This window comes from Myotis nattereri (assembly GCF_964212035.1).
Source record: "Myotis nattereri genome assembly, chromosome: 8".
In the NCBI taxonomy this organism is placed as follows: Eukaryota; Metazoa; Chordata; class Mammalia; order Chiroptera; family Vespertilionidae; genus Myotis; species Myotis nattereri.
In genome coordinates this window covers 45715718-45728495 of record NC_138083.1, presented here as the reverse complement: position 1 = coordinate 45728495, position 12778 = coordinate 45715718, and the positions used below count along the sequence as shown (strand labels likewise).

Here is a 12778-nt window from a genome sequence, read left to right as displayed (position 1 = left end):
TGTGTTTTCTAAATATCCCTTGAAGTAACAAGGATTGAATGCGGGTGGATACTGTGCATTGAAAGTCTAGGTGGCTAGTTTTGGTAAAGACCCCTCAGATTTTCAGGTTTGTCTAAAAATGAAACAAGTGAGACTCTTTTCATTCTCCTCCCATCAGAGGATCAAAAGTGTTGGCCAAATTCCAGCCGTCCCTTCTCTATCTTCCTAATGATAACATGCCAGAGCCAATGCAGCTTAGTTTGGTTTTAGAAAATGGCCTTGTGATGTTTTACCCACTGAAAGTGTAATATTTTGACTGATAAAGTGCCCGTGTTTGGCGAGAAAGCTATCAAAAGAAAATAAGATTGGACCCTCCCCCACAGGTCATTTTCATATCTTAGGAAGCACAAAGCCCAAATATTTCACAGTTTTGCCCTCTGGGTAGGAGAGGCCTGGAAGTGAGCTACCGACTGTGTGTGCCCCGGGGCTCCAGCCTCCTGTTAGGAAGAAGCCCAAACCAGCCTGTTTTCAAATGCTTCCTCACTGCTGTGCTTTCACAATCGTCTGGGGCTGCCCCAGAGGGAGACTCCATGAGGGAGACGTGTCCTGGAAGCTCACCTTTCTCGTCCCCTTCCCTCCCTCTGCCCGAAGAGGAAAACCCAGCCCTTGTGCATGAAAAATGCACTTTTTACTGACAAATAGGTGGAGTCCCTGCATACACGTGTGTGCTGTATTCCATCAAAACTGTCTCCGTAAACACAACCTCCGCTGTCTCCTTCCAGCCCCACGTGTATTTATGAATGAGATTGCTTCATCCTTGTCTGTTCATGCCAGTAGCAGGGAAGTGAGAGAGCATCGCCCCTAACATGGGGTAAGGACATTGCGAATGTGTCCATTTGCAGCAGCCGGGCCGTCACCAGCAGACAGAATTCCACACTGTGCCCTGCCGCCAGGCCCCATCCCCACAGGATTTTTCCCGAGTTTCTCATTTACTAGGATCCCTTTGGAAGGCCCAGGAACCCTTAGGTGCGATGAAGTGAGCAACTGTGCTGTGTGTTTGCACTGGAGGCTCTGGACCCTGCGGTTCAGTCCTCTTGGAAGTGTTCAGTGGCAGGAATCCACTCCGTTTCTGCCCACATCACTGCATTCCTGGGATGCCTTTCACAGGCCTCCACTGGATCATCTGACAGCCGCCTGTGAGGTCAATGAACTTTATACATAATTAAACATTCGCAGTTAGGAGAATTCATTTTGTTCCTCCCTGAGAAGCGGAGAGAGAGTACATGTTCTGTTGCCCTCCGTGACCGGAGAAAACGTACGTGGAGTAATCAGGCGAGTTTCACATGATTTAATGCTGAACCGGGGAAGAAAGTGATTGCATCCTCTGCTGGGCCTCACGGAACAGTCACCACCCACACTGTTTATTCAGACTCGGATCCTGGCCATTTGGGGTTTAAGCCAGAAGAATGGCGGGGGGGGGGGGGGGGGGGGGGTAGGCGGCGTAGGAAGGAATCCATCCCTGGAACGAACGCTTTTGAAACTCTGTATTCTTGATGAAATGCGGCCAAGGATTCTTTTAAAAATCAATTTAAAATCAATTACTGGGATCATATTTTCATTTACAACGGATTGTTAGCAACAGCTAATTTTCTGCGTTTCCAACCAGCTTTGGAGTTGAGGCTGGAATAGGAACAGGGGCGTGTTTTGCCTGGGTATCTGATGCTACCAGCAAACTATGTGTGGGTAATTGGGCAACTCTGACCTTGACCAGCTTTTCATAGAACAACAAGGAAAGGTGTGAGGAGGCATGAATCGGGTGAAAACAAGCTGGTGGGGCCTCAGTAAGGGGAAGGAAATGTGCAGGAGGCATGCAGCATAATATGGAGAAGAGCAGAAGAACGCTAGAGGCAGGACCGATGCCTGGAGGATAGGCACCAGGTCCGTCTGTCTGTGCTCGGGATTGCAAAAAATCATCTCAGATATGAGAGCTTGTGTAGGGCTTTTAAAGATCTCCAGAGCAGATTCCAGAACCTCCTTGGTTACCCACCCTATTATTCGGCAATTCCGACTGGCAGGAAGTTCTTATTCGCAGCCTACACTATGCATGGAGTGCTGTTTTTGGGGAATACGTTATCGATCAGGACTGCCCCAGCTTCCCGCACTGTGTATTACTCCCAGGGTGGGATGGAGCATGGTGCTTGTTTAGTTAAATCTACAATCACTTTGACCTTGGTGCCTAACAGTCAGAGGACCCCAAAAGTGGGAACGGTGCTGGGGAGTGGGGCAGAGGAGTAGCATTTATTTCAATGTCCAGGTACCAGGTGCGAGGACTAAGCATTTTGTGTATGTCACCAGGGGGAAAGAATATAGCTGTGACGCGTCCAGGAGCTGAACCTCAAACCACATGTCGATATAAAATGCCGATGCGCCTCTTGGGTTTTAAAAGAGAAAAGAAACCTGAAAAAAACAGAAAGGAAATAGATCCTAGAATTTTCAGTGGCCTTGAGATCATCATCCACCTCCTCAGATTTCAATAAAAAGATCTAAACGCCAGAGTGTGTGAGGGACCGACCCCAGGCTGGATCACAGGTCCCATGCCCACCCCCCCACCCCCCCCCCAGCAGCCTGTTCCTCCTTCATAGAAGGCTGTGTTCTGCAGGCGAAGTGATGCTGGAAGCGAGGTCACTTTTCTCACTTCCTCCGGCCACTTCTTCCTCCTCTGCAGGTGCACAGTGAATAGTCAACTCCTCCGCGAGTAAGTGACAGCTTCATTGAGAAGCGGTCAGATGACCCGGGCAGCCTGGCTTCTTCCCTTTTTATCCAGTTATGTCATTGCTCTTCCTCAGCTGTGGTTTGCACCAGAAGGGAAGAGGTTGTCTCCACCCCTCCACCCCCGCCTCCCCTAAGTTGCATCAAGTTCCCATTTCCTGTTACAAAAATTACTGAATGAGAGGGGCGAGCATCACAATCCCATGATGAGGCTGTAAGCCCTCGGACAATAAACCATGTGCCCAAGTGCCTGCACCTCCCTCACCTCCATCTTGTCAAGTGATAGTAATACCTCTTGCCCTACCTGCCTTGGGGGCTCCGAAAAACAAATGGTGGTATCCACTGACATCTTTAAAATGTGCAAAATGCAGTGACTTTTTAATCATGAAATAGTTCAAGGAAATATAAGGAATAAGGTAGCATCTTGTCACGTCTTTATGCCATGTTTGCTTCAGATCTTTGCACCCCAGGTCCATTGCCCCTTCTCCAAGCTTCACAGCATCAGTTTAAATTTGATGCTTGTTCTTACCATGCATGGATTTCATAGTATCCATCGATAATATGTGCTATATTTGAAAATGTTTTAAAACATCATCTTCATAATGTCATTGGGTTTGTGTTCTACATTTTATATGTAAGATATATCTGTACACTGGTTCATCCATGTTCCGTGCTATGTCGTATTCTATCAAGTAAAAGACAGTGAAGTTGTCTTCTAACTTTTTGACAATACGGACAATGCTACAACATGCACACGTTCTTTGCACACATGTGGCCTACTACTCACCTAGGCTCTATGGTCTAGCCTAGTGGTCGGCAAACTGCGGCTCGCGAGCCACATGCGGCTCTTTGGCCCCTTGAGTGTGGCTCTTCCACAAAATACCGACTTCTGCGCATGGGCCACGAGGTTTCAATCGCACTGTATGTGCGCGCCTGCACGTGGTATTTTGTGGAAGAACCACACTCAAGGGGCCAAAGAGCCGCATGTGGCTCGCGAGCCGCGGTTTGCCAACCACTAGTCTAGCCTATTGTTTCTGTGCTACAAACCTATTAGCATGTCACTGTACAAAAAAAAATGAGAGCCCTGGTCAATGTTGCTCAGTGATTAGAGCATCAGCCAGCACACCAAAGTCATGGGTTTGATTCCCGGTCAAGGGCACGCACCTGGATTGCAAGTTCGATCCCCGCCCCAGTCCGGGTGCATGCAGGAAGCAACCAATTGATGTTTCTACTCTCTCTCTCTTCCCCTGGCTCCCTTCCACTCTCTCTAAAAAATTGAAAAAATATCCTTGGGTGAGAATTAACAAACAAACATAAAACCAACATGAGATAAATCAAGTGCTAGAGAAAATGATGTAATGAAGAGATGAGGTAAACATGAGAAGTATGAGGCTCCTGCTGGTGTCACACGGCATACTGTTTTCCAGCAAAGTTTTTTTTTTTTATATAAGTAGGAAGAATACACTCTAAAATATTGATTAAATATATAGTGTCGTAAATACATAAACAAATAACATAGTCATTTATTAATATCATCAAGTGTTATGTACTCTTCATAATTGTGTGTGCTGTACCTTTACACAACTAGCAGGGCAGTAGGTTTGTTTATACTTACATCACTACAAACACGTGAATAATGTGTTGTGCTATGACATTGCTATGGTTACGATGTCACTAGGCAATAGGAATTTTTCAGCTCCATTATACTATGTGGTCTGCCATTGACCGAAACATCATTGTGCAGTGCATGAACATATTGCTAGAATCTAGCTTTAGACTGAATTTATGAAAATACATTCAGGAGTTTTTGTATCTTTTTCTATTTTTGTGTGTCAATTTGGTAACATTTTTCTAGGAGATTTTTCATAGCATCTGTTTTTAGATTTATTGCTTTAGAGAATAGAATACTCATACTTAAAAACCAAACAAAACCCTTTACTATATTCATAGTTATGGCCCTTTTTCATGCCTAATGGTGTTTATTTGTGCTTTCTTTTATTTCTCCTTTTCATTCTTGTTGAATATCTACTTAATTTTTTAGTTTTTTGAAAGATTCAACCTTTATTTTGTTCCTACTCTATATCGTTTCTTTGTTTTTATCTTACTGATTTGTTGTTAACTTTATTATCTATTTGTGGGAAAAGATATTTTCTGTTGTCTTTGAGTTTACTTTATTGCTCTTTATGTTCTTAATTTAACATTTTTCTTGTTTTCTGATATTGTATTTAATGCTAAACATTTCTTCTACTGAAATCTAGGGTTTTAATTATTGTTCAGTTCTAAATGCTTTGTTACTTTCATTTGATTTCATATTAACATCTTAGTGTGCTTTTGAAATTTCAAAATATAACAGGTTTGTAGCTTTGTTATAGATTTCAACTTATATTGTCTTTTGGTCGATGAATGTGGTCTAAATGTTAGTAGTTCTTTGGAAATTGTTGAGACTTGCTCTGTGGCTTAGAAACTGATCAATTTCTATAAACATTTCATGTGTATTCTTTATTTATTGGGTAGAGGATTCTCTTTTCATATCAATTAGATGAAGTTTATAATATGCATTATTTAAATCTATTTTTTGTCATATTATTTTAGCTTGCTCCATTGATTTCTTAGAGCTGTGTATTAAAATCTTTCACTATAGTTTTTGAATTTGTTACTTTCATATAATTAAATATATATATGTATACACACACACATATATATATTTGACACTTTATTGGTAGAAATACAGAATGATTCTTGGTGAAAGTATCTTTTTCTCATTAAGCAATGATCCTTTTTATCCCCCCAATACTTTTGGCTATAAAGTCTATTTTATTAGACTCATTCATTCAGTTAAAACAAATGTTTATTGAACATTTATTACTTATAGGGACACATTATTTGAATACATTATTTTATGTTTATCCTTGCTGTGACATGTTTTAGGCTTCTTTCTTTAAGCACCAGGAATTATACAAAATTCAATCTGAGGACTTCTTTTAACAGATTAGTTAAAGCCATTTACATTTATTATGATTAGTCATATGTTTGGAATTCATTAGGAATCCAAATGTTTTACATATGCCATCCTTTCTCTGTACTTACATTTTTCTTCTTATTCTGTGTTCTGTTAGATTACTTGAGTTTTCCTGCTGATTTCGCTTTTCCTTCCTTGTGCCTACTCTTTGCTTCTGTGGTACCAGGCCCCCTGGCCATGGCCACACTCAGGGTACAACCTGAAGCCCAAAAGCCCAGGTGAATGTCTTCGGTGAAGAGCTGTGTAAAAGACAGAGAACCTGGTGGGGAGCTATTTCCCCAAGAAGTTTTCTGAGTTGGATGCTTTTAAAGGAGCTAGATCTCAATGAAGCCAACCTGAGCAACTTGAAGTCCTGGTGCCTGACCCACCCCAGGAGAAAGAGAAGGAGGAGCGGAAGAAACAGAAAAAGGAAGACGAGGATGAAAAGACAAAAGGGAAAGATGAAGGCACAGGTCCTCCAGGTGGCCCACTGAATGGCAAGGAGATCATGGTCCTCTGGCAGCACCTGCAGCTAGGACCAGCGATATCATTGAGCAGTCACCCTAGTCACCACATGGCTGCAGCTCCAGTTACCTCGTATTGAGGATGGGAACAATATTGGAGGGATTCTCCAGGTGAATGTTTGAGCTGATGACCAGCCTTCACACCAAGCTGGAAGGCTTCCACACTCAAATCTGCAAGGATTCCCCTGAGCGGGGCCATGTGGCCAAGCGACCCCATGTGCGCAATTATCAAAAGCTGGTGTGCAAGCTGGATGAGGCAGAGGTTCCAGGACCTTGGCCGATGGCCATGTATATCTGCAACACTTGTGCTGTGGTGTATGACATCATCCTGAAGAACCCTGAGAAGCTCAAGAATCCCAGGGGAGAAACAAAAGGAATGATATATTGAGAACTGTCTCTCATTCAGTGATGGGTTCCACAGGACCTTCTTGCCTCTTCCCAGGGACTCCAGACTTTCCTCCACCTTCTTCCTGCTAAGGTTTCTCCCTCACCTTACCTCCCAGGCACAACAAATATAGTCATACTGTTTAAAAATCTATTACTGTTTTCTACTTGCTTTGCAACGTATGTTTTGTTCTGTTATTGTAGCTGTTACCCTTAATTCTTAAAAATTATATTTGAATAACAAAGTCCAAAATTAAGTTTATCTGTTCTCTGTTTGCTACCCGAATAAAATAATGCAGACTCCTTAAAACACTTTACCCTAGCTTTTCTCTCTTGAGATGACACTATTGAATATTTTATCATCTATCATTTTGTTTCTTTTTTGTTCCCATACAATTTTTTTTTTTTTTACAAATCTACTTTTTTAAATGTTTCAAAATAGATGTCATTTTATTTGCATTGTGGTTGAGAGTATGAAATCAGGAACCAAACTGGCTACCTTTGAATCCCGTTTTAGTTGTAAATCACTTAGAATGGTGCTGTGGTGCAGTCAAGTACAGGGTAAGCCCCCAATCAATGTTATGATGTGGCTTCTTGGGTTCTGCTCCTCCCTTCTTAGTTCAGATTCCTTCTTACAGAAGTGCATCCTTGAGTAGTTATTTCATCAAGGATTTGGGAGTCTTAAATGATTTCTCTCTGTCTCCATCTGAAAATATCTTTAATTCACCCTCAGTGTTGAGTAATCATTTTCTAGGTATAGAATTTTACCTAGATATTTTTTTTGTGGGCATTTGAAAGTATTATTTCATTGCCTTTTGATGCCTATTCTGAGGTATTGTTAGTGTCAGTCTGTCATTCATTTAGAGATATATATGATTTTTCTCTCTAATTACTTCAAATATTTTTTCTTTGTTTTTGTCTTTGATGATCTGTAGTTTCACCACCGTCTTGTTTGGGATTCAGTATGCCTCTTGCATCTAAGGATTCCCAGTATTCATCAATTCTGGAACATTCTCAGTTGTAGTCTCTGAGCATTGTCTCTCCCTGGACCTCTTTATTTTGTCTTCCTCAGTCCTCTGTTGTATGTATAGTAGATCTTGTGATTCTCTCCTTCCTATCTCTTCACCTTCATATCACCCATGTCTCTATTTTTCTGTGGTCTATTTTTTTTCTTGATTTCTCTTAACCTTTTCATTCATAACCCTCTAAGGTGATCATATGCAAAGTGTTTCTCCAAGTTCTTCATATAAATACATGTACATGTATATTCATAGTAATTAAACAACAGTGTCTTATTTGCAAAAAAAAAATCAAACATACCATATGTATTACTTTATAACTTGTCTTTCTCTTTTAATAGTACATTAAGGATATCCTTCAAGATAAGTAGATGTCAATTTAACTTATTTTTTAAAAAAATAGCTAAGTAAATTCCATGGTATGGCTGTCCTATAATTTATTCAGCCATATTGGTGAACATTTAGGTAATTTTCAGTTTTGGGTCTCTACAAACACTGCAGACAAAAACATCCTTGTACATATTTACTTGTGTGCTGGTTTCTTAATTTCTGTGGGAACAAATCCTACCCACCCTACCTCCTCTGTCCCACTTCCCAAAGAAATAACTTTTTATAGTTTAGCTTTTTCCTTTGGCATATATACATCTCTACATTTCTAAATAATGTGCATGCTGTTATCTTTTGTTTCATCAATTTTATTCATGATGTCTTAACTTCCTATTAAAATAGATAAAGATTTAGTTTTCTTACATAACTATATCCACTGCTTCCACTCCCCCTTTTGCCCAATATAATTTTATTGCAATTTTTGGTTACATCAGTTGTTAGTATTTTCCCTATTTTGCCTATGTAAATTGTATGAACAGCTGAACTTTTTATTTTTATGAAGTTAATATCAGCCTTATTTCTCATCTCCTTAGTGTTCTGTGGACTTCCCACAGATTTCCCCTGTATCTTTTATAGGCTCGCTGTGCTCTTTCCACAAGGCTGATGGCATCTGTAACCTGTTCGTTCGACCACTCTTTTCTTGGCGATATCCCTTCGAGACTTCCGTTTTCTTTTCATCTGGACTTTTCTCTAGGCCTGGTGCACACCTGTCATGTTGGGATTTCTAGAACTTTCCTTTGCCTTTCTTCTGAGGTGGATCTCCTTTCTTGACTTACTCCACTGTTTGAGGGAGCACAGTCTCCAACAGTCTATCAGAGTGAAAGCCTGAGGCAGTGGTGGCCTTCACTATGTCCTTCTCTATTTAAAAAAAAATTTTTTTATTGAGTTCAGAGTGGAAGGGAGAGGGAGAGAGATAGAAACATCAATGATGAGAAAGAATCATTGATTGGCTGCCTCCTGCACACCCCCATTGAGGATTGAGCTTGCAACCCGGGCATGTGCCCTGATCGGGAATCTAACCGTGATCTCCTGGTTCATAGGTAGACGCTCAGCTATTGAGCCACACCAGCCAGGCTTGTCCCTTCCGGAAGGACTGGTCTGTGTGCCTGGGGTCCGGTTGTCAATTCACTTCACCACATCATCCCTCTGCTCTAGTCCTGTGTAGGATCACATACAATTCCCTCTTTTTGTCACTCACTCACTTTTGTGGCTCTCAGCTTCCAGTAGCCTAGGAAAAATGGATCCATGAGAAATGCATGCACACTGAGTATCCATAGAGGTCTTTATCCTCTCTTCTCACTTGATGTGTTGCACGAAGAAAATCTAGGTCAAAAACAATTTTCTTCAGAAGTTTGAAGACATTGCTCTATTTTATGCTATCTTCCAGCATTGCTGTTAGCAGGCTAAAAATTCTTCTTGATATTTTGTATCTGACCTTCTTTTTTCTTTCTTTCTCCCTGGAACTTGTAGAATCTTTTTTTCCCCGCCAGGATTCTAAATTTCATGGCAACTTTTTTCGTGTGTCTGTTTTCATCTATAGTACTGAGCAATCGTTATGTTCCTTCAGTCAGCCGATATTTGCTTTTCTCTGTTAGTGTCAGTTTTTCTATCCAGAACTCCTATTGTCTGGGTGTTGTAATTTCTAGACCAGTCCTCTAATTTCCTTATATTTTTCTCTCCTGTTTCCCACCTCTTTATTCTTTTGCTGTCTTTTCAGGCAATTGAAGAAATCTTCAACTTTAATTTCCAACCTGTTTATTGAGTTTTCATTTGTTATCATCTTAATTTTCATCTATAAATAGTTTTGTTTTGTTTTACAAAGCATTCTGTTCTGTTTTCATGTGTGTGACATTTTCTTCGCTTTCTGAAAAATAAATGTTATTCTCTTGAAATTTTCTTCTCCCTTCGTGATCTGTTTCCTCATGCTGCCTTTTTCTTTGTTTTGAGCCCTGTCTTTTCTGTAGAGACCTTCCTTGCATGTCTGCTAATCCTTGGCTGTCTTCTCATACTTAAGAGTGAAGAACTAATAAGCTTATTGAAGGCACTGAGCATGTGTGAGGGGCTTGCCGACTTCGAGCATTGCTGTAGAATAATATGTTCATGCCATTTGTTGGGGAACTCTTCATGTCAACTCCTAAAGCCTCCCACTGGGGAACCTGGAGATTCTCCAGAGAACACTCATCCAAACTCTCCCCTGGAGGGTGAAGGTCTGTGTCCCAGTGCTGAGAGCTGAGGTGAGGAATAGACTGGAGGGGTCAGCATTCAGTATGCAATATTCTATTTTGTTTGGTGTATGACATCTCTCAATCGAAGAACCCTATCTCGAGTCCAAACCTCTGGTTTTGCCAGTTGGGATAGAAGCTGCTGCCCAGTGCAGTGACGTTATGGAGGAGACATGGGGTCTAGGGATATAACTGGTTCTTGATTTGAAGAAATCAACCAGAATGTAACATAAGAGTTCCATTTTTACTTGGAACTCTTATGTTACATTTTGGTTGATTTCCTCAAATCTGTTTTTCCAGTTATGTCTTTGTGTTACTCTGTTGTCTCACTTTTCCACTGTGCTAATTTCAGGAGTTTTATTTTGTTCTTGTTCAAATCTACGTTTATTTTTTATCTTTTTAGTTCTTAGGATTGTAATTTTTAAAAATGTTCCTTTGTGACTGTCCCTCTTGGTACTTTATTCCCCTGTGTGTATGTGCATGTGCATGTGCATGTGCATGTGCATGTGCTTGCACACAGTGTGTGTTTTGGCAAGTTCATCTTCACAGATTTATTTTCTATGGGAATCTTGTGAGTCCTGACTTGTTGAAATTATTTCTACATAGTGGCCACATATTTGTTGTATCTGGGGATCTAAGGAGTTTCAATGATCCTAGAATTGTGTTTTTGTTCACTTCTTGTCATGGAACACCCACACCCAAATACACAATTAGTGTAAATTCTGATCCTACAGCTGAATGTGGCTCTTGTTTAGATTTTGTATCCTGAGCTTTGCATATAAGGCAATGTGCTGCTCTTCATCTCTGAGCCAGCGGGCAGAGTATTTTTAGTCCTCTTTTCAAGGGTAGGGTGACTTTTTAAGGCTTTGAGATTTATGAAAGGGGTTCAGTTCCGCCCTCTCCCCACACCCCTCATGCATATCTGATCAGGGCATTAGAATGTAATCACCACCCTCACATCCCCAGGGGCATTTTTTAGGTCTGAACTCCCTCGGGTACTATGGAATCAAAATTTGGTCAAAGCTCTTTCCTCCTGAGGCCCATGCCTCTCTCCTTCCCTTCCTAGCTTAGCTCTGTGATGTTGTCTTAAGCATTTTACATCTTTGTAGTGATGAGACTCATAGGATCAGCCCCATGTTTGCCATTTTGCTGGAGATGAACACTTAGATCCACTGCTGAGCTAAGCCAAGAACATGCTAAACCAGACCTGGATGTGACTGTAAAGGGTTGGGGATTGGCAGAGATGAAAGGTTCTCAGAGATCGCTTCACCCAGCATTGAATATAAGGAAACTGCGGCTCAACACTGATGAAGCCACTTGCCTACAGACACGTGGCCCATTAGTGAAAATCTGGGTTTAGAGCTCAAAATATGGCCCCCTTTTTTCTCACCATGTCACAGGGTTGAGTGCTGTCACCTGGCAGCTAGCACCTGTCTGGTTGTAAGACACCTCGACCTGGTGACTGTTGTGCCTTCAGTCCCTGCGAGATTTGGGGAAAGCCACACAGACCATTTGTGTTTGTTTTGTCTTGTTTTTATCTTCTGGAATATAAAGCAATAAAGCTTGTAGAATCAGTTAAGTGGTGTTTATTCCTAGCTCAGTGTTCTTTGTTTTCTATTTTCATTTTTTCAAAGAAAAATACCTTTCCCTCTTCTTTCTTTCTTTTCCTTCCTTTAAGGCTCAGTTGAGGCTCCATCATTTTCCAGAAAGCTTCCCCGAAGCCCGAGCCCATAGAGGCTTTTCTCCTTCTTTGACTCCTTTTGAAATGGTCCCTTAACCACGACGCTGGCCCCGTGTTATGAAGGTAGCTGACCCTGTTTAATGATTGAACGTGTAAGTGGTTTGGCTCCCCGGCTACCCTGTCAGTGCCAGTTTGCAGAAGCCGTGCTGATGCCATCTAGACCATTTCCCAAAGTGTTTTTCTTGATTAATTGATGAGGAAACAACTTAGAGGAAATATGTTCTCTGAGATAGAGCCTGGGCTTGGTGTCAGGAAGCCTGGATTCTGCCACGTTTCTCAGCCTCTGCTCCCTGGTGGATTTGAGCACAGGGTCTTCCCTTGCATGGATGGGCCGTGGAGTCGGACACTACCCCTGGATAGACTGGTCATGTAATTTATCACTCAAACCGGGGCAGTTATGAGAGTGAAGAGGGCACTATTAATAATGTGGCAGGGACAACAGGTGTAAACCGGGACTCTCCCTGACAAGCCAGGACATGTGGTCACCTTATGTCATACATCACCTTGAGCTCTTCAGAAAAATTTGCACAGCTGTTATCCAAATACCAACCTTTAAACAAAAAAAGTTATCATCTCTTCCAAAAGTTTTCATCCACCAGCAATTAAAAGTTTAGTTTTCCCAGACATTTGAGTTTTCTTGGCTATTCCCATGGTTTTAAATGCTCATGATAACTGAAGTTAAAGTAAATTATGAGGTTGGGAGTTAGTACTGCTAAGAGGCGAACGCCTTTATTTTCCACATTAACCTGGAGGGA

At 41.4% G+C, this 12778-nt stretch overlaps 1 protein-coding gene and 1 pseudogene across 2 annotated transcripts in view; both read left to right on the top strand.

Annotated features, from left to right (window-relative positions):
- BCL2 (BCL2 apoptosis regulator) overlaps nt 1-12778 on the top strand; it is a 163852-nt gene that overhangs the window by 70426 nt on the left and 80648 nt on the right. The gene's annotated exons all lie outside the window — the stretch shown is intronic.
- Nucleotides 5945-6725, top strand: LOC308523790 (proteasome activator complex subunit 1-like; annotated as a pseudogene). The gene has a single exon. The product of its transcript is annotated as a proteasome activator complex subunit 1-like (transcript).